Source organism: Anolis sagrei, chromosome 10 (assembly GCF_037176765.1).
Source record: "Anolis sagrei isolate rAnoSag1 chromosome 10, rAnoSag1.mat, whole genome shotgun sequence".
NCBI classification, from domain to species: domain Eukaryota; kingdom Metazoa; phylum Chordata; class Lepidosauria; order Squamata; family Dactyloidae; genus Anolis; species Anolis sagrei.
In genome coordinates, this window is record NC_090030.1 from 22,464,684 (window position 1) to 22,487,807 (window position 23,124).

The 23,124-nt window shown below is 44.3% G+C and overlaps 1 protein-coding gene across 2 annotated transcripts in view; it reads left to right on the top strand.

Moving 5' to 3' along the window:
• Positions 1 to 16,207: 16,207 nt before the first annotated feature.
• Positions 16,208 to 23,124, top strand: part of PLS3 (plastin 3) — an 81,934-nt gene continuing 75,017 nt past the window's right edge. For both annotated transcript variants that reach the window (XM_060756091.2, XM_060756093.2), the window contains exon 1: positions 16,208 to 16,315. The gene's annotated coding sequence lies outside the window, so the exon portion shown is untranslated. The remainder of the gene's footprint in view (positions 16,316 to 23,124) is intronic.

Sequence of the window (23,124 nt, forward strand, 5' to 3'; positions counted from 1 at the left end):
TCTCCCCCTCCCTCCTTTTTAGCTGTTTTGCAATGCCTTCCTCTGATAGCAAAACAACCTCATTTGCAAAAACCACATCCTTCACGTTTGTTCCCTTTGCTTCTCTTTCATCACCTTTTAAGTGCATTTTTCTTGAGGGCGGAAGAGAATATAAGATGCAGCTTGTGATTTTGCTTTTGCATCTAGGTTGGAGAATATGTGAAGTTTGACACCACTTTAGCTGCCATGGCTATATGTAACCCTGGGAGTTGTAGTTTGGCGAGGCACCCGCCCTCTTTGGCAGAGAAGGCTAATGATCTTACAAGACTGGGACTCCTAGGATTCTATTGCCGTGGCAGCTAAAGTAGTGTCAAACCACCTTAATTCTCCGGTGTAGATACACTTTTGGAGGGAGCAAATCTCCTTATTTATGTAAGAATTGCACCCTTCACAGGGCACTCTCTCAGCTTCTCAGGAGCCCTTGATGGTGCAGTGGGTTAAACCCTTGTGCCAGCAGGACTGAAGACCAACAGGTCGCAGGTTCAAATCCAGGGAGAGCTCCCTCCGTCAGCTCCAGCTCCTCATGCGGGGACATGAGAGAAGCCTCCCACAAGGATGATAAAACATCAATTCATCCGGGCGTCTCCTGGGCAACATCCTTGCAGATGGCCAGTTCTCTCACACCAGGAGTGACTTGCAATTTCTCAAGTCGCTCCTGACACGACAAAAAAAAAAAGAAGTCAAATTAGGCAATATTCTCAATCCGCATTTAGGGTTTCTCCCTTAAATAAGTGACAGACCTCTTTATGTTTGAGCACGTGCTTTAACTCCGCTTCTTATCTGGCAAAGATAACTGATTGGTTAATGGAAGTTAACCATTTGCTAAATTTGCAACTCAGATACTACTCTAGGAACGCCTTATGATATGAAGGAAAGATAGGCCCATAGAGAGAAACATGCAGTTCTTGGTGGCCCTGAGTCTACATTGTAGCATTAATGTAGTTCAACACCACTTTAACTGCCATGGCTCAATGTTAGGGAATCCTAGGAGTCGTAGTTTTGCAAGGTCTTTAGGCAACAGAATGCGTTGGCACCTCCCCAAAGCTATAACTCCCACTGAGCAATGGAATCGTTGCCAAGAAAGTCAGCTGTCATATGAGTCACAGTTGATTTGCACAGTGACCACTGAGGCCCCATCTACACTGCCATACAATGCAGTGTAGACTCACATAAAGCAGTGTAGATTCATATTATGCACTTTAACTGGACTGGACAGATTATATGAGTCTACACTGACCATATAATGCAGTATAGATGTATATAATACAGTATACATTCAGAACATGCACTTTAACAGGTGTGGACATATTATATGAGTCTGCACTGACCATATAATGCAGGATAAATGTATATAATAAAGTACAGATCCAGAACATGCACTTTAACAGGTGTGAACATATTATATGAGTCTACACTGACTATATAATGCAGTGTACAATAATATAATGCAGTGTAGACTCATATAAGGCATTTTAACTGGACTGGACACATTATATGACTACACCAACCATATAATGCAGTATATATGCATATAATGCAGTCAAGTTCACTTTATTATGATCAATAACCACCTTATCATATAATGCAGTGCATACTCATATAATGCAGTGTATACTCTAATCATGCACTTTGACTGGACTGGACATGTTAAATGAGTCTACATACCCATATAATGTAGTGTAGATGTATACAATGCAGTGTAGACTCATCTAATGCAGTGTAGACTCATCTAATGCAGTGTAGACTCATCTTATGCACTTTAACTGGAATGGACACATTATATGCATCTACACTGACCATATAAAATGTAGTGTAGTCTCATATCATGCACTTTAACAGGAGTTGACACATTATATGAGTCTACACACCCATATAATGCAGTGTAGACTCATCTAATGCACTTTAACTGCACTGGACATGTTATATGAGTCCACACTGACCATATAATGCAGTATAGATGCATATAATGCAGCGTAGACTCGTATAATGCAGTGTAGACTCATCTAATGCACTTTAACTGGACTGGACACATTATATGAATCTACACTGACCATATAATGCAGTGTAGTCTCATGTCATGCACTTTAATAGGAGTGGACACATTATATGAGTCTACACACCCATATAATGCAGTGTAGACTCATCTAATGCATTGTAGACTCATCTAATGCACTTTAACTGCACTGGACATGTTATATGAGTCCACACTGATCATATAATGCAGTATAGAGGCTTATAATGCAGCATAGACTCGTATAATGCAGTGTAGACTCATCTAATGCACTTTAACTGGACTGGACACATTATATGAGTCTACACTGACCATATAATACAGTGTAATCTCATATCATGCACTTTAACTGGAGTGGACACATTATATGAGTCTACAGACCCACATAATGCAGTGTAGACTCATCTAATGCACTTTAACTGGACTGGACATGTTATATGAGTCCATACTGACCATACAATGCAGTATAGACTCATATAATGCAGTGTAGACTCATATAATGCAGTGTAGACTCATATAATGCACTCTAACTGGACTGGACACATTATCTGAGTCTACACTAACCATATCATGCAATGTAAATGCACATAATGCAGTATAGATTCAGATCACGCACTTTAACTGGACTGGACACATTATATAAGTCTACATTGATAATATAATGCAGTATAGACTCATACAATGCACTGTAGACTTATATTGTGCACTTTAACTGGACCGGACACATTATATGAGTCCGCTCTGATCATATAATGGAGTGTCAATGGGACCTAAACGGTATGTTTCTGAGCACCAGTTGCAAAGAGAGAGGCCGCAGTGACGTTTGTCTGGCATTTCCCAGCATTTCCTGGCACAGCAGACACTTTTTTCTTGTTGTAATTTATCCCCTTGCGATGCCCAGCCGAGCAGATCATGAATAAGTGATGCACACCTGGTTTGAGTCTGGGAAGTGACAAAGCTCTCAAGGAGGCTGCGATACGGAAAAAGGAGCAAAAAAGCTGCCATAAAGACATCAGACCCGTCACCCAATGCAAAGCCACCATTCATTCACAGCTAGTTTGCAAAGAGAAGTATCTGAAAATAAATAAAGGCAGTGAAGAGGTTGGCAGGTAGACTGCAGTGGGCCAAGGATGCTCCATTTGTGGCCTGAGGCTTTATTACTCACTCATATTTACATTGCTTATTATTTCTTTTTGGTGGCTCAAAAGAGGTAATAGCTGATTCTCAGGCTGGTTCTACACTGACCATATAATGCCATTCAAACTGGCTATTGGCTATAGCAGGCATTTGGCCCTTCACGTGTTTTGGACTCCAACTTCCACAATTCCCTACAGCCTCAAGCCCTTTCCTTTTCCCCCTCAGCCCATGCCTGGGCTATAGACTACAACATTTGATAGGCCTATTTTTATAGTCACTCTCATGCTACCAGAAGCTACATTTATCCATCATGGACCAATTCCCAGGGCTTAATGAGATATAATAATAATAATAATAATAATAATAATAATAATAATAATAGTCCTAGACGCTTGAAAGACTCCATCTGAACATGAGGAAGAACTTCCTGACTGTGAGAGCCGTTCAGCAGTGGAACTCTCTGCCCCAGAGTGCGGTGGAGGCTCCTTCTTTGGAGGTTTTTAAACAGAGGCTAGATGGCCATCTGTCAGGGGTGCTTTGAATGCAATTTTCCTGCTTCTTGGCAGAATGGGGTTGGACTGGATGGCCCATGAGGTCTCTTCCAACTCTATGATTCTATGATTTGGGAAGTGTTCGACTTGTGATTTTGTGATACGAAATCCAGCATATAGATTTGCTGTGACATACTGTGCTTTTGTGTCAGTAAAATAATAATAATAATAATAATAATAATAATAATAATAATAATAGGATTTAAAGATAGAACTGCAAAGACTCTGGCACAAGTCAAGGTAGTCCCAGTGGTGATTGACACACTGGGTGCAGTGCCAAAAGACCTTGGCCTGCACTTAAAAACAATCAATGCTGACAAAATTACCATCTGTCAGCTGCAAAAGGCCACCCTACTCGGGTCTGCACACATTAGTCATCGATACATCACAGAGTCCTAGACACTTGGCCAGCATAGTGATCTTGCTTGCTGTGTACTAATCTTGTTATGTAGCAAATAATAATAATAATAAATGACTGTGGCTCACAAATGAAACTTTGAAAAAGGAGACGGAGGGCCTGATTCTGGCAGCCCAAGAACAAGCTATTAGAACCAATGCCATCAAAGCCAGGATTGAAAAGTTGACGACAGATCCCAAATGTAGACTCTGCAAGGAAACAGATGAATAGATCACATCCTCAGCTGCTGCAAGAAGATCGTGCGGATAGACTACAAGCAGAGGCATAACACCGTTGCTCGGATGATTCATTGGAACCTGTGCCACAAATACCATCTTCCTGTGACAAAGAACTGGTGGGATCACAAGCCTGAAAAAGTTACAGAAAATGAACACGTTAAGCTACTTTGGGACTTCTGAATTCAGACAGACAGAGTTTTGGAGCATAATACTCCTGACCTCACAATCGTGTTAAAAAAGGATTGTTGATGTCGCAATCCCAGGTGACAGCAGGATTGCAGAGAAACAACTAGAAAAGCAGACATGATATGAGGATTTAAAGATCAAACTGCAAAGATTCTGGCACAAGCCAATCAAGGTGGTCCCAGTGGTGATCGGCACACTGGGTGCAGTGCCTAAAGATCATGGCCTGCACTTAAACGCAATCGGCGCTGACAAAATTATCATCTGCTAGCTGCAGATGCCCACCTTACTGGGATCTGCACGCATTATTCGCCGATACATCACACAGTCCTAGACACTTGGGAAGTGTCTGATGTGTGATCCAATTCAACAGCCAGCAAAGTGTCTTCTTGTTGTGTTTCAAATAATAATAATAATAATAATAATAATAATAATAATAGGATTTAGACGTAACTGCAAAGACTCTGGCACAAGCCAGTCAAGGTAGTCCCAGTGGTGATTGGCACACTGGGTGCAGTGCCTAAAGACCTTGTCCTGCATTTAAAAATAATCGACGATGGCAAAATTACCATCTGTAAGCTGCAAATTACCATCTGTAAGCCAGCATAGTGATTTTTGTATTTGGTCACACGTTGGACACTTCCCCAGTGTCTAGGACTGTGTGATGTATCGATGACTAATGTGTGCAGACCCGAGTAGGGTGGCCTTTTGCAGCTGACAGATGGTAATTTTGTCAGCATTGATTGTTTTTAAGTGCAGGCCAAGGTCTTTTGGCACTGCACCCAGTGTGCCAATCACCAGCATAGTGATTTTTGTATTTGGTCACACGTTGGACACTTCCCCAGTGTCTAGGACTGTGTGATGTATCGATGACTAATGCATGCAGATCTGAGTAGGGTGGCCTTTTGCAGCTGGCAGATGGTAATTTTGCCAGCGTCAATTGTTTTTAAGTACAGGACAAGGTCTTTAGGCACTGCACCCAGTGTGCCAATCACCACTGGGACTTGTTATGTATCAAATAATAATAATAATAATAATAATAATAATAATAATAATAATAATATGATTTCTATTGGCTGTTAGTGATGAAGATAACACTATGTAACAAAATTTGAAAACTGTTCCTTTCCTGATTTGAACGTGTTATTTCCTGTTTAATTGTGCGGTCCTTACTTTGAAAGTAGTTGTTCTACTCCAGAAACGTTGTTTTTATGGCTGCCACAAACTAGATTGAATTGTAGAGACTCAATGAGATATTCACTGAAAAACTAGAGCAAAATGTGCTGCAGGATGTCCCACCAAAACAAAGTTTTTGCAGTTTAATAAACTTGTTATGATAGCGCCAGTTTGGAAATGACATTGATAACCCAGGAACAAAAATTGTGTTTCATAGTGTAATTTATTGGTTACCTGCCTCTCCTCAAGGCTCGAGGTTGAGAATGACAGTTATCATGCCGAAAAACATTAAAAGACACAAACCTAACATCCAAACCCAAGAAAATCATTTGCACCAGTTGCTTCGAATGCAAAGGCTATCTATCAGCTGCCACCATTTGATCCCCTGCATCCATGGCATCTCCATTACCTTTTGCTTAGGTTTTACATTCCCAAGACAGTTGCTGCTCAGCAGTTGCTCTTCCCCAAAACCACAGCAACTGTGGCCATGTGTTCAGCAGCTGCACAAAAGACTCCAGATCTGTGTCACATGAGGTTTGGGTGTCAGGTAGCAGGTGGTGCAATGCCATGCACGGTTTCTGAGGCCCGTTCTACACTGCTATACAAAATCCAGATTATCTGCTTTGAACTGGATTATATGGCAGTGTAGACTCATATCATCCAGTTCAAAGCAGATAATGTGGATAAGTAAGGATATATGTTACATGGGTTTGCTACAATGTCCAAGACTATGCGTCGAAGTCGTAAGGCAAAGGAAATGTAATTGATTGATCAATGGCCAGATTTGGGTTTGCTGCAACCGTTAATGGTACAAATTGAATTAGCAACAAGAAGGAAATGTAACGCTGTGTAACACAATTTTTGTTCCTGGGTTATAAAAGTCATGGCCTTTATCACCCCTTCCAACTCTGTGGTGCTGTGATTCCACAGTTCTATGGTGGAATGGCCATCTGTCAGTAGGGCTTGGGTTGTGACTTCCTGCCTGATAGAAGGGGGTTGGACTGGATGGTCTTTAGTAGCCCTTTCAACACTATGGTGCTATAATTCATAGAATTAAGATTGGAAGAGACCTCATGGGCCATCCAGTCCAACCCCCTGCCAAGAAGCAGGAAAATCGCATTCAAAACACCCCCAACAGATGGCCATCCAGCCTCTGTTTCAAAGCTTCCAAAGAAGGAGCCTCCACCACACTCCGGGACAGAGAGTTCCACTGCTGAACAGCTCTCACAGTCAGGAAGTTCTTCCTCATGTTCAGATGGAATCTCCTTTCTTGTAGTTTGAAGCCATTGTTCCATTGCGTCCTAGTCTCTAGGGCAGCAGAAAACAAGCTTGCTCCCTCCTCCCTGTGACTTCTCGCATATAATAATAATAATAATAATAATAATAATAACAATCCTTTATTTGTACCCTGCTACCATCTCCTGAAGGACTCGGTGTGGCTTACAAGAGGCTGAGCCCAAATACAACAGTAAAAACAACAGCAAGAATACAGCAAAATAACTCAAAAAGCAAGGCAATAACATTAACAACACACCATGATGCAATTAAAATCTATGGCAGGGCCAAATGTAATAATTAAAATTAAAAAGTGCTGGGCGTGACCAGGTGGAGTGTTTGGAGGGGGATGGGCATGCAGATATCCTGGATCTCTGATAAAGTGCGTTGGGGACATAATGCTTGGAGTTTCCTTATTCTGGGAAGGCACACAGGAACAACCTCGTTTTCAAGCTCCTCCTAAAAATTGCCAGTGATGGGGCCTGCCTGATGTCCTTAGGGAGAGAGTTCCAGCGTCGAGGGGCCACCACCGAGAAAGCCCTATCCCTCGTCCCCACCAATCGCGCTTGCGATGCAGGTGGGATCGTGAGTAGGGCCTCTCCAGATGAACGAAGAGATCGTGTGGGTTCATACACAGAGATGCGGTCATATTTATACATGGCTATCATGTCTCCTCTCAGCCTTCTCTCCTTCAGGCTAAAAATGCCCAGCTCTTTAAGCTGCTCCTCATAGGGCTTGTTCTCCAGCCCTATGGAGAACTAGTCTGATTCTATAGTTATATGACTATAATTCTATAGTTCTATGACTGGATGGCCATCTGTTGGGAGGGCTTGGGTTGTGTCTTCCTGCCTGCTAGAAGGAGGTTGGACCGAATGGCCTTTAGGATCCCTTCCAACTCTATGGTGCTATGATTCCCTAGTTCTATGGTGAAATGGCCATCTATCAGGAGGGTTTAGGGGGCTGGACTGGATGGCCTTATTGGGCCATGGTTTCAAACTACATTCATTCCACAGCGTAGATGCCCCCTTAGTGACTTCATTCTAGTTCAAATAAGAACATTTACTGTATATGCTGGCATGAAGTGGGTTGCCTTTGTAGGGGGACCTTTCTTTGATATTCATTTCGGAAAAAGATATTCATTCAGAGCAGAGCAGGAAAAAAAAAGCTTGCATTTTTAAAAAATGGTTTGCACCTATCGACTGTTAAGCAGGAAGGAAGCAGGTCACACTTTAGCTGCAAATAACATTCACATTGAGGTTTGAGAGATTTGAATCACCCAACCCACATCTGGCTGTGGCATTTCGAAAGAGAAGTCCTTTTTGAGTCCAATTTGCTTTGCATTTTAATCCAGCTTGCAGTTCCTTGCCCATCCAGGGCACATCTGCACTGCGGAATTAATGCAGTTTGGTGTCACTTGAACTGCTCTGGCTCAATGCTATGGGATAATGGGGTTGTAGTTTGCAGTGGGGCATATGTATCAATAGGTTCTTGTGGGTTTTTTCAGGCTATAGGGCCATGTTCTAGAGGCATTTCTCCTGACGTTTCGCCTGCATCTATGGCAAGCATCCTCAGAGGTAGTGAGGTCTGTTGGAATTAGGACAATGGGTTTATATATCTGTGGAATGGCTGGGGTGGGGCAAAGAGCTCTTCTCTGCTGGAGCTAGGTGTGAATGTTTCAGCTGACCACCTTCATTAGCATTTGAAGGCCTGGCTGAGCCTGGGAAATCTTTTGTTGAGAGGTGTTAAGATGTACCTGGTTGTTTCCTCTCTGCTGTTTTGCTGTTGTAATTTTAGAGTTTTTTTAATACTGGTAGCCAGATTTTGTTCATTTTCATGGTCTCTTCCTTTCTGTTAAAAAAGACCACTCTCACAACCACCATGTCAGACTACACAGAGAAGCCATTGAAATCCACAAGCATGTGGACAATTTTAACAGAAAGGAAGACATACTACAGTTGGACACTATCAAGCATGGGCATGTGAAAAATATGGTCAGTAAATAATATATCCAAAGAGTCAGAAAGGTTTTGGAGAGCAAATTAAATGGTGGAAATACGACTAAGGCTCTCAACTCCTGGGCCATCCCCGTCATTAGATACACTGCTGGGATTGTGAACTGGACACAAGCAGAGTTGGATGATCTGGACAGAAAAACAAGAAAACTGATGACAATCCACTACTCATTACACCCGCATAGTGATGTCAACAGACTTTACCTGCCCAGAAAATCAGGAGGCAGAGAGAGGGCTTCTGCAAGGGAAACAAACAGAAGAAAAAGAGAAACATGCACTGGCAGATAATGTGGCAGTCAAGAACCAACATTGAGGGAAGTCAATAGTAGTAAACTGCTTAAAGTGCAAAAGATGAAGAGTAAATACCGTTAAAACACAATCCAGAGCAGAAGAGAAAACTGGCAAAAGAAGGCTCTCCATGGACAGTTCCTGGGAAAAATTGAGAGCCAAATTAACAAAGAAAAAAATGGCTGTGGCTCACAAATTTGAAAAAGGAGACAAAGGAGGGCCTGATCGTTGCAGCCCAAGAACAAACCATTAGGACCAATGCTCTCAAAGCCAGAATTGAAAAGTCAACAACAGATCCCAATTGTAGACTCTACCAAATGTAGACTCTGCAAGGAAGCCGATGAAACAATAGATCACATCCTCAGCTGCTATAAGAAGATCGCGCAGACAGTCTACAAGCAGAGGCACAACACCATTGCTCAGATGATTCATTGAAACTTGTGCCACAAATACCATCTGCCTGCAGCAAAGAACTGGTGGGATCAAAAGCCGGAAAAAGTTACAGAGAATGAACATGTCAAGCTACTCTGGGACTTCTGAATTCAGACAGACAGAGCTTTGGAGCATAGTACTCCTGACCTCACAGTCGTGTTAAAAAACAAAGTATGGAATGTCGATGTTGCAATTCCAGGTGACAGCAGGATTGAAGAGAAGCAACTGGAAAAGATGACACAATATGAGGATTTAAAGATTGAACTGCAAAGACTCTGGCACAAGACAGTGGTCCAAGTGGTGATCGGCACACTGGGTGCAGTGCCTAAAGACCTGGGCCTGCACTTAAACTCAATCAGTGCTGACAAGATTACCATCTGCCAGCTGCAGAAGGCCACCTTACTGGTATCCACAGGCATTATTCACTGATACATCACACATGATTCACTGATACATCACACAGTCCTAGATACTTGGGAAGTGTCCGCCGTGTGATCCAATACAACAACCAGCAGGGTGATCTTGTTTGCTGTGTACTAATCTTGTTATGTAGCAAATAATAATAATAATAAATGGCTGTACACTGTACTTGCAGTGCAGTTGGTGAATAATTTAGGATATCTTTTTAAAAGTCATTTAGGTCCCTTCTACCCTGCCATATAATCCAGATTATCAAAGCGGATAATCCACATTATATGATTTGAACTGGATTATATGAGTCTGTGCTGCCATATGATCCAGTTCAAAGCAGATTTATTTTTTCAGTGTCAGGAGCAACTTGATAAACTCCAAGTCGCTTCTGGTGTGAGATAATTGGCTGTCTGCAAACACGTTGCCCAGGGGACATCCAGTTGTTTTGATGTTTTACCATACTTGTAGGAGGTTTTTCTCATGTCCCCACATGGGGAGCTGAAGCTGACAAAGGGAGCTCATCCATATTCTCCTTGGATTTGAACCTCCAACCTGTTGGTCTTCAGTCCTTCCAACACAAGGGTTTAACCCAATAATCTGGATTTCATATGGCAGTGTAGAAGAAGCCATAGGCTGGATCTACACTGCCATATAATCCAGTTCAAAGCAGATAATCTGGCATCAGAAACTGGATTATATGACAGTGTAGATGGGGGCTTAGAAAGGCTGTTCCTTTCACATGAAATAAATGCATAAGCCATCTTGGTGAAGAAACAGGAAGTGAAAGGAACAATTTACAAAAGAATGGTGAAATCTTGAACAAATGGAGGAAGTTGTAGAGGGGAGGGGATGCTGAAAACACGCAGCTAAACCTCAGCGCCTTGTATTTCCCATTATGGGCACAAAAGGGAAAATTGATCCCTCTCAAGGTTTTGCTGTGGTATATACAGACATGAGGCATCACAAACCCTCTGAAAGTCTCAGTTAACCCCACTTTTCCAGCTGGTTCTCTCTGGCCCCATCTACACTGCCATATAATCCAATCAAGGAAGACAATCTGGATTTTATATGCTGGTGCAGATCCAGCCTTTTTCGCCATCTCTTCCACAATGACCCTACTATCTGCTCTGCTTTATAAAATCCAAATTATCTACTTTGAACTGGATTATATGGAAGTGTAAACTCATATAATGCAGTTCAAAGCTGATACTCTGGGGCTGGATCTATAGGCCCTTCCACATAGCCATAAAACGCAGAATATCAAGGCAGATAATCCACAATATCTGCTTTGAACTGGGTTATCTGAGTCCACACTGCCATATACTCCAGTTAAATGTGGATTTTATACAGCTGTGTGGAAGGTGCCTACAATGGCATATAATTCAGTGTCTGATTCCAGATGATCAGATTTGAACTGGCTTAAATGAGGCCTAAGTGGGTTAAACCCTTGTGCCAGCAGGACTGAAGACTGACAGGTCGCAGGTTCAAATCCGGGGAGAGCACAGATGAGCTCCCTCTATCAGCTCCAGCTCCTCATGCGGGGACATAAGAGAAGCCTCCCACAAAATATCAAAACATCCAGGCATCTCCTGGGCAGTGTCCTTGCAGACGACCAATTCTCTCACAACAGAAGTGACTTGCAGTTCCTCAAGTCACTCCTGACTCAACAAAAAAAAAAAAAAATCTAAATTGCCATATAAAATCCAGAATATCTGATTTGAACTAGATTATATGGCAGTGCAGGTCCGGCCAAAAATGAACCTCAATTGCAAATTCCAGGATTCTGCAGGATCTTAAACTGACCTTGAATGGCTCTCTTCATGAATGAGTGTCAGTTGGAAGATGATGGAAGCTGTACTTTGCAAAGATACTGTTTAAAAACACTGCAATTAATTCTTGTTACTTGTTTGCCGTGTTTTGCAAGTGAAATGTATGCTGTGTTACAATGTTTGGGGGGAAAAGGAACATTTCTCAAGTTCCTTGTTGCACTTTTTGGTTATATTTCCATCCCTTCTGTAACTTTTGTTTTGAAGTGGATGGATACACTCAGTTCTTGTGGGTTTTTTCGGGCTATATGGCCATGTTCAATGAAATCCTGGTTATCTGCTTTGAACAGGATTATATGGCAGTGTAGAAGAGGCATGAATGTCCCAAAACCCAACCAACCTTCTTGGTAGCCAACAACAGAGTTTGGGAAAGTGACTTTTCTTTTTGGATTGAGACTCCCAGAATCAGATTGTGGGAATAGCACTCCATGGGGGTTCCTTTGTCTGAGTCTTCAGGTCCTCAAGGATTCGAGTGGCCCGTGGGGCCTCGATGGTAGCGCCTGACCAAGATCTTCTTGACTGTAGTGACTTCAGCCTCAACCTGACAAACAGCAAGTGTTCCTCCATGTCAACTTTGCAGATGAGGGCCTTCAGCCTCCACCTTACAGACCACAATCTTAACTATTTAGACCACAAGGATCCCAACACTTTACAGACTATCAGGATCTCTCGGTTACAGTTTTATAGATGGGTATCTGGTGATGCCTGGATTATTTGAAAAAGGCATTGCTTGTTATTGGAAGTTATGAATGGACCCATTAGAAATTGATGTAAATCCACTGCCAACTGAGTTAGCAGTAGTCTCTGGATGTTGGGGAAGATGCTGCAAATCCCATAGTCGGTGCTCTACCCTCCCCAAAACTCACCAGGATATAAAGTGAGCCATGGCATGTCTGTTTGCCAAGTATGGTCCAGGTCCATCATTCGTGGGGGTCGCAGTGATCTCTGGAAGTGGAAGCCAAAGTGGGTGAAGTTACTGCAATCATCCATCACCCATTCTCCCCCAAACCTGACCAGGATGTAAAGTGGATAATGGAGGGTGTGTGCCAAGTTTGGTCCAGGTCCATCATTTGTGGGAGTCTCAATGGTCTCTGGAAGCAGATGAAGGGATTGCAAATCCCATCATCTGTGGTCCATTCTCCCTCAAACCTCACCAGGATGTAAATTGGGTCATGGAGGTCCATCGTTTTTGTGGGTCGCAGTGGTCTCTGGAAGTGGGATCTAATTGTCTTTCAGAAATGTATGCACCCACATACATATATACACACATACAAACACTGACTATATAATACAGTAGAAGATAGAATTGAATTGAATTGAATTGATGAATGACACCCCCCCACCCCACCCCTGCCTTACAAACTGTGCATCTCTCCACCTCAGTCTTACAGACCACCAGGTCCTCATCCTTAACCTTACATAGAATCATAGAGTTGGAAGAGACGTCATGGGCCATCCAGTCCAACCCCCTGCCAAGAAGCAGGAATATTGCATTCAAAGCACCCCTGACAGATGGCCATCCAGCCTCTGTTTAAAAGCTTCCAAAGAAGGAGCCTCCACCACACTCTGGGGCAGAGAGTTCCACTGCTAAACAGCTCTCACAGTCAGGAAGTTCTTCCTCATGTTCAGATGGAACCTCCCTTCTTTTCAGGATTAAGAGGAAGCATGGGTGAGCACCCTCTGGGTTTGTCCATTTAACCAATTACAGATCCACCTAACCGTAGTTTTGCCTAGCCCACATTGGACTAGTTTCCAGGCCAGAAGGGCCCCCTGCCTTACAAATGGGGGAGGTCTCACCAGCTCAGTTTGGAGGAACCCTCCACTTTATGGAACACTAGAATCCTTCAGCCTCCACCTGACAAACAAGGAGTGTCTCAGGGCCTTAGGGTCCTTCTGCCTCAACCTCAGAGAGCAAGGGTTTCCAGCCTCTGTTTAAAAGCTTCCAAAGACGGATCCTCCAACACACTCCAGGGCAGAGAGTTCCACTGCTGAACGGCTCTCAGTCAGGAAGTTCTTCCTCATGTTCAGATGAAATCTCCTTTCTTGTAGTTTGAAGCCATTGTTCCGCGTCCTAGTCTCCAGGGCAGCAGAAAAGAAGCTTGCTCCCTCCTCCCTATGACTTCCTCTCACATATTTATACATGGCTATCATGTCTCCTCTCAGCCTTCTCTTCCTCAGGCTAAACATGCCCAGCTCCTTAAGCTGCTCCTCATAGGGCTTGTTCTCCAGACCCTTGTTCATTTTAGTCACCCTCCTCTGAACACATTTCAGCTTGTCAATATCTCCCTTCAATTGTGGTGCCCAGAATTGGACACAATATTCCAGGCGTGGTCTAACCAAGGCAGAATAGAGCAGGAGTCCTCAAAGTTTTTAAACAGAGGGCCAGGTCACAGTCCCTCAAACTGTTGGAGAGCCGGATTATAATTTGAAAAAAAACATAAATGAATTCCATATCTTTTTTGTAGTGCAAAAAGCACCTAAAAACAATACAATAATTAAATTGAGGAATAATTTTAACAAATATAAACTTATTAGTATTTCAATGGGAAGTATGGGCCTGCTTTTGGCTGATGTGATAGGATTGTTGTTGTTGTGTGCTTTCAAGTCAGTTCAGACTTAGGTTGACCCTGATCAAGGGCCGGGTAAATGACCTTGGAGGGCCGTATTCAGCCCCCGGGCCATAGTTTGAGGACCCCTGATTTAAACTGTTATGTTTATTCATATCATGATCTGATCACCATACTTAATATATCTCATACGCATGGGGGTATTGGGGTAACGATACAAAAGGTTTGCTAGGGTAGACCCTCTTTCACTCAGACTCAGCCCCCCCCCCCCCGAATCAAACTCAGCCCCCCCCCCCGAATCAAACCACCTTGTGGATGTGCATAACGTGCGGAGCTTCCGGACCCAGCTATCATACTATCACCTTCAGATTGAATCTTCATTCTTGGAGTTTGAAGCCATTGTTCCGCGTCCTAGTCTCCAGGGCAGCCGAAAACAAGCTTGCTCCTTCCTCCCTATGACTTTCTCTCACGTATTTATACATGGCTATCATGTCTCCTCTCAGCCTTTTCTTCTTCAGGCTAAACACACCCAGCTCTTTAAGCTGCTCCTCATAGAGCTTGTTCTCCAGATCTTTATCATTTTAGTCGCCCTCCTCTGGACACATTCCAGCTTGTCAACATCTCTCTTCACTTGTGGTGCCAGAAGTGGACACAATATTCCAGGTGTGGTCTAACCAAGGCGGAATAGAGCAGGGGTCCTCAAAGTTTTTAAACAGAGGGATAGCATGATTTCCCTGGACCCAGGCATGTAGCCGGGAAGGGGGGGGGACTTGGGGGACTGCAGCCCCCCCCCCCGAAATTCTCATGGTGGTCCGTGAAAAGGCCTTACTGGTACGTTATTTAAACTGTTATGTTTATTCATATCATGATCTGATCACCATGCTCAATATATCTCATATGCATGGGGGTATTGGGGTAACGATACAAAAGGTTTGCTAGGCTAGACCCTCTTTCACTCAGACTCAGCCCCTCCCCCCCTCGAATCAAAATCCTGGCTACGGGCCTGCCACATTCCAGCTTGTCAACATCTCTCTTCAATTGTGGTGCCCAGAATTGGACACAATATTCCAGGTGTGGTTTAACCAAGGAGGAATAGAGGGGTAGCATGACTTCCCTAGATCTAGACACTATGCTCCTATTGATGCAGGCCAAAATACCATTGGCTTTTTTGCCGCCACATCACATTGTTGGCTCATGTTTAACTTGTTGTCCACAAGGACTCCAAGACCTTTTTCACAGGTACTGCTTTCGAGCCAGGGGGTTGGACTGGATGGCCCATGAGGTCTCTTCCAACTCTAGGATTTCTAACAAGGCCTTGCTTTTCTTGACTAGTGGTTTTCAAAAGTTGGTCTCCACGTGTTCATGGAGATTCACCTTTACCAAACGGATGTGACATCATTTTTACCTTTTCAAGAAGGTTATGGTGCAGTTATTTGCAATAGGTTATGGATTTTCCAATATAGAAGGAGTATTCATTCTGAATTAGGGTCCCTCAACTAGAGAGACCCTCTCATGCTCAGTGTCCCAGCCTCACAAAGCCCCTCCCCTGGAGACCCCAAGAGGAATCCAGAGGAGGAGGGGGTCCTGCTCCCTTCCCTTCCAATCCCGACTCGGGGCGCTTGAGTGACGTGCCTCTGGCCCAATCCCGGCTCTCTTCGTGGGCGGGGTTTAGAGAGTGGAGAGTCAGAACCGAGGAGGAGGAGGAAGAGGAGGAAGGCGAGGAGAGGACGGAGGGCAGCTCAGCGGACCAGAAGGAGAGCCAGCTGAAAGGGTGAGTGAATGAGTGCAGGATGCGCCATTGGGATTCCCTGGAGGAGAGGGCTTCCCCATCTTTGGAGGAGAAAGAGAACTTTGCATCCGGTCCCTTTTCCCTTGTTTGTTGAGATCTCAACTTAGGCGCCTCTGGTCGGGAGCGCGCTTGTGCGCGTGCGCGCCTTCCAAGCCAGGCTTGCCCACCAGCTCCAGCATTTTGCAAGGATGTCAGCTTGGAGATGGGGAAATGGGGAGGGTCTGTGCTGTTGGCTCAGCAAGGCATGCATCCAGCAGGCAAAGGGGAGATGGCTTTGCAAAGAGGTCCACTAGCACTGAAACCCTAAACTATCTGCATTGGATGCTCTGTAAGGCTTCTTCCTCTGAGGCTACTCTCACCATTGCTGTAAATAATAGCATTGTTGCAATGGCAGGTGTTCTCCAAGGCTTTGAGTGGGTGGCCCTTGGGGTCCCTATGGCCCCTTCTACGCTGGGATATATAATCCGGATTATCTGGATTTGATGGCAATGTGGACTTATATAATCCGGTTCAAATCAGACCATGTGGATCAGGCATGGGCAGAGGCGGCCCTAGGTGATTTTCAATGGTAAGCAACCAATCATTGATATATATTTTCCGTTCATCGTGGGAGTTCTTTGTGCCATTTTTGGTTCAATTCCATCATTGGTGGAGTTCAGAATGCTCTTTGATTGTAGGTGAACTATGTTGTTGTTCATTCGTTCAGTCGTCTCCGACTCTTCATGACCTCATGGACCAGCCCACGCCAGAGCTCCCTGTCGGCCGTCACCACCCCCAGCTCCTTCAAGGTCAGTCCAGTCACTTCAAGGATGCCATCCATCCATCTTGCCCTTGGTCGGCCCCTCTTCCTTTTGCCTTCCACTTTCCCCTACATAATTGTCTTCTCTAGGCTTTGCTGTCTCCTCATGATGTGGCCAAAGTACTTCAACTTTGTCTCTAGTATCCTTCCCTCCAATGAGCAGTCGAGGTGAACTATACATCCCAGTAACTACACTTGCCGCACTTGCTCCCTTGCCTGGCCCGCTTTGGGTCCGGAGGCGAGAGACAGAGAGAGAGAGAAACAGAGGTGGAGATGCCCACCTTTCCTGAAGGTAGGCGCAAAAACAAAGGAGGGAGCGGAGGTGGGAGATACCTCCAGCCGGAGGGGCTCTCTCTCTCTCTCTCTCTCTCGGTCCCAATGGCTGAAGAGAAACTCAGGAGAAGAGGCGACTTTTGATGTGCATGCTGGGGTCTTCAGACACGCCTCCGGACCCGAAGCGGGCCAGGCCCCTTTAGGAAGAGGATTGCCCGGCAGAGAGGCAAGAAAGCCGAGGCTCCCCCCGGACTGCTAGGTCTGTTGTGAGCTGAGGGGGCGCTCCTCAAGGGGCGGTCAAGGGGCATTTACAGAGGCACCTCTGCGCCCCTGGCAAAAAAAGTGTTCTGCGACTGCTTACTTTGTGTAATGGACGAGCCGCCCCTGGCATGGGCAAACTTGGGCCCTCCGTCCAGGTGTTTTGGACTTCAACTCCCACCATTCCTAGCATCCTCAGTCCCCTTCCTTTCCCCCCTCAGCCACTTCAGCAGAAATAATAATAATAATCATCATCATCATCTTTATTTATACCCCATCACCATCTCCCCGATAGGGACTCAGAGCGGCTTACATGAGGCCAAGCCCAGACAACAAATACAATAAAGTAAAACCAAAGACACAAACCAAAAATGCGAACAATAAACAACAACATCATAATTACATAAAACATGTGAATACATAACAATATGAAACTACAATAAGCACAATGACGATGGGCAGGCTACTTGTAATGATTAAAAGAAAAACTAAAAGTAATTAAAAACTCGGGCGAGATAAAAGAGATTATTAAAAGGGAAGTCTGATCTGGCCACAGTGGTCCACGCTTTTGTCACATCCTGAATAGATTACTGCAACACGCTCTACACGGGGTTGCCTTTGAAGACTGTTCGGAAACTTCAATTAGTCCAATGGGCAGCAACCAGATAACTTACTGGGGCATCATACGGAGAGCATACCACCCCACTGCTATGCCAGCTCCACTAGTTGCTGATCCAATTCCAAGCACAATTCAAAGTCTTGACCTATAAAACCCTATACGGCTCTGGTCCGACATACCTGTCCGAAAGTATCTCCTTCTATGTCACACCTCGGAGTTTAAGATCTTCTGGAGAGGCCGTGCTCTCGGCCCCGCCCCTGTCACAAATGTGTTTGGCAGGGATGAGGGACAGGGCCTTCTCGGTGGTGGCTCCCCACCTGTGGAACTCACTTCCCAGGGAAATTAGGTCATCTTCATCCCACCTTGAAGTTGAAGTCCAAAACACCTGGAGGGAGGGCCCAAGTTTGCTCATGCCTGTTCCACATGGTCTGATTTGAACCGGATTATATGAGTCCACACTGCCATCTAATCTAGATAATCCACATTATATATCCCAGCATAGAAGGGGCCATAGGGACCCCAAGGGCCACCCACCCAAAGCCTTGGAGAACACCTGCCATTGCAATAATACTATTCATAGCAATGGTGAGAGCAGCCTCAGAGGAAGAAGCCTTACAGGGCATCTAATGCGGACAGTTTAGAGTTTCAGTGCAAGGAAAAAGTTAAAAACCTGGATGTGGCACCAGGCCTTTGGGTAATTAAGTAGATAATGACGATAACAATGTTGACAGTGGCTGGGAAATGGATTATGGATAAGTTTGATGGAGCATTCAAGTAGTTTTCGGCCAATAATGGCCATCAAAGTGGTAATTATTAGTAGTTTTTAAGTATATTGTCTATTTTTTATTTATAATCAATTGCTTGTTTATTATGTACTAGTCGTCCTCTGCCACGTGTTGCTGTGGCCCACATGGGGGTTCTGTGTGGGAGGTTTGGCCCAATTTTATCGTTGGTGGGGTTCAGAATGCTCTGTGATTGTAGGTGAACTATAAATCCCAGCAACTACAACACCCAAATGTCAAGATTCTATTTCCTCCAAACTCCACCAGTGTTCACATTTGGGCATATTGAGTATTCTTGTAGAGTTTGGCCTCATCATTGTTTTGAGTCCACAGTGGTCTCTGGGTGTAGGTGAACTACAACTTCAAAACCAAAGGGCACAGCCCACCAAACCCTTCCAGCATTTTCTGTTGGTCATGGGAGAACTGTGTGCCAAAATTTGGTTCAGTTCCATCTTTGGCGGGGTTCAGAATGCTCTTTGATTGTAGGTGAACTATAAATTCCATCCCTTCTCTTTTCCTCTTCCTCTCCTTTCTTCCTTCTGTACATCTTTCCTTCCTTCCTTTGCTCTTTGCTTCCATGCTTCCTCCTCTCTTTCTTTTTTTCCTTCTTTCTTTCTCCCCTTCCTTCCCTCCCTCTTCCTTTTTTTCTGTATCATCATTTAGCTTTTCGAGGTTTTTTTAAGGTCCTTTCCACTATTTTTTTTTTGGGGGGGGGGTTATGAGTGATGGTCACTCATTGGGCTGTTAGGGGTGTAGTGTCCAAATTTTGTGTTATGTTTTTGAGTTATGTTAATCCCACAAACGAACATTACATTTTTATTTATATAGATGTTATGTTTCTAATTGTATTTATGACATTGTAAGCATTGGATTTTGCCCTGTTAACCACTTTGAGTCTCCTATGGGCTGAGAAAGGTGGCATACAAATACAATAAATATAATATAATATAATATAATATAATCCAGTTCAATGTGGATTTTATACAACTGTGTGGAAGGTACCTAAGTGTGTCAGCAATTGTTCTTGCTCAAAGGCTTTAGAGAGGGAAGGAAATTGTGCCATGCACAGAATCCCCAGTGCATGCATGCATGTGCAAAGGAAAAGGGCGTTTCAGAGCAGACCGGCTCCTAGCTTCGTGTGCCTTGGGTTCTTGGGCCCCACCCTTGGCCTCGCTGCAGACGGGGCTTGGCGCGTCTTCCATGTGCGGCAGCCTTGCAAGCCTTTCTTGGCAGGAAACACCGAAGGGGTCGTGGGCATTTGGGACACAGCATCTTTTGCCCGTCGGCACAAGTGAATGGAAAGATACTTAGATTGAGGTCCGACCAAAGGCTGTGCTTTCCCTCCATGCAAAAAACTGAGGTCTCAGCCTGTCATGCTTACAAAGTATTGTGTTTCCTTGAGTCTCATGCGGAGGCCACATTGAGGAAGAGGCAAGGCATGTTTTCTGCTGCTGTAGAGATTAGGACTCAATGGAGTCATGGATGCAAACTGCAGAAGAGATGCCACCTAAATAATAATAATAATAATAATAATAATAATAATAATAATAATAATAATAATTTTTGTCATGTCAGGAGAGACTTGAGAATCTGCAAGTCGCTTCTGGTGTGAGAGAATTGGCCGTCTGCAATGACGTTGCCCAGGAGACGCCCGGATGATTTGATGTTTTTATCATCCTTGTGGGAGGCTTCTCTCATGTCCCCGCATGAGGAGCTAGAGCTGATAGAGGGAGCTCATCCACCTCTCCCCGGATTCGAACCTGCGACCTGTCGGTCTTCAGTCCTGCCGGCACAGGGGTTTAACCCACTGTGTCACCAGGGGCTCTATAATAATATATTATTATTATTATTATTATAAAATATTATATAATAATAATAATAATAATAATAATAATAGGTAAAGGTTGTCCCCTGACATTAAGTCCAGTCATGTCTGACTCTGGAGTGTGGTGCTCATCTCCATTTCTAAGCTAAAGAGCCGGCGTTGTCCATAGACACCTCCAAGGTAATGTGGCTGGCATGACTGCATGGAGCGCCATTACCTTCCCGCCTGAGCGGTACCTATTGATCTACTCACATTTGCATGTTTTGGAACTGCTACTTTGGCAGAAGCTAGGGCTGACAGCGGAAGCTCACGCCGCTTCCCGGAATCGAACCTACGACCTTTCGGTCAACAAGCTCAGCGGCTCAGTGCTTTAACCCACTGCGCCACCGCAAATAATAATAATAAACAAACTTTATTTATATCCCGCCACCATCTCCCCAACGGGGACTCGAAGCGGCTTACATGGGGCCAAGCCCGGACAACATATTAAAGCAAAAATAAAACCAAAACATAAGGAACAAGTAAGAGCATCAAAATTACATTTTTTAAAAACTATGAATATCGTAAGAAAATAACATTACAATAAACACAATCGTAGGGACAATGTACGGGATAAAATGTTTTTTAAAAAAGTCAAATGAGATAAGAATAGGAGCAAGTTATTTCCAGGGAGCTCATAAAGAAACACAGGGTTGTGAAACTAAACTTCCCATTAAGAGGGAGTGTACTCCAGTGACTGAAGCATTGAGAGGAACAGTAGTGTCATGTTGTGCACCTACTCGCCAAAGGCGCAGCAGAAGCACCAGGTTTTAAGGTTCTTTTTTAAAGTTTCTAGTGTAGGGGCTTTCCTGATCTCTTCAGGTAATGAGTTCCAGAGTCGGGGAGCCACAGAGGAGAAGGCTCTCTCCCTTGTGCCCACAAGACGAGCTTGTGACATCAGGAAGAAATTCATGAGGGTCAGAGCTGTTCAAAAGTGAAATATGTTGAATGGGAGTCTGGTGGCATTTCCTTCTCTGAAGCATAGGCCAGGTGGCCATCTGTTGGGGGGGGGGGATTGGATTGTGCCTTCCTGTGCGGCAGAAGCGGATTGCACTGGGTGGCCTTTGGGGGTCTCTTCCAACTAGGATCCTACAATGTTTTGATATCAAATGCCACTTGGATCTATAACCTAAGCAGAGTTGGACATAAAGAAGCATTTAGTTGGGAGACCTCATATTGGGCATTTTAGACCCAGGAGGGTCTAAAAGTATCTCATGTCAGGGCATCCGACCTCACAGGGCTGATGTGCATACATGAAGAAGGTCAAAAGGAGATGCAAACCACCTCCTTCATCTTTGGGATGAATAACCCAATCCATGGCATGTGCTTAAACTGCAACTCCCATCATCCTCTGCTAATCCCACTGAAAGCCTGACAATTTTAGGTAAATGTAGCTGTACCAAGTTTGGTCCAGATCCATCATTGGTGGGAGTCACCGGGCTCTCTGGATGTGGTCAAACTACAACTCCCATCACCCTGCCAATCCCACCAAAACCCGGACAGCCTTTCAATTTAGGTCATTTTAGGTGTACCAAGTTTGGTTCAGATCCATCATCAGTAGGAGTCACCGGGCTTTCTGGATGTGCTCAAACTACAACTCCCATCATCCTCTGCTAATCCCACTGAAACCCTGACAATTTAGGTCAATGTAGCTGTACCAAGTTTGGTCCAGATCCATCATCAGTGGGAATCACAGGGCTCTCTGGGTGTGCTTAAGCTACAACTCCCATCATCCTCTGCTAATCCCACTGAAAGCCTGACAGTTTTAGGTCAATGTAGCTGTACCAAGTTTGGTCCAGATCCATCATCAGTGGGAGTCACCGGGCTCTCTGGATGTGGTCAAACTACAACTCCCATCACCCTGTCAATCTCACCAAAACCTGGCGGGTCTTTCAATTTAAGTCATTTTAGGTGTACAAAGTTTAGTTCAGATTCATCATCAGTGGGAGTCACCAGGCTCTCTGGATGTGCTCAAACTACAACTCCTGTAATCTCTGCCAATCCCACTGAAACCCTGTCAGTCTTTCAATTTGGATCAATATAGGTGTACCAAGTTTGGTCCACATCCATCAACTCACCTAGGAGCCCTCCTAATACAGGCAGGGGCCCATTGACGGCCCATTGTAAGCTGTCCTGAGTCCCCCTTTGGGGGTTGAGAAGGACGGGATAAAAATATGAGAAAAATATATAAATAAA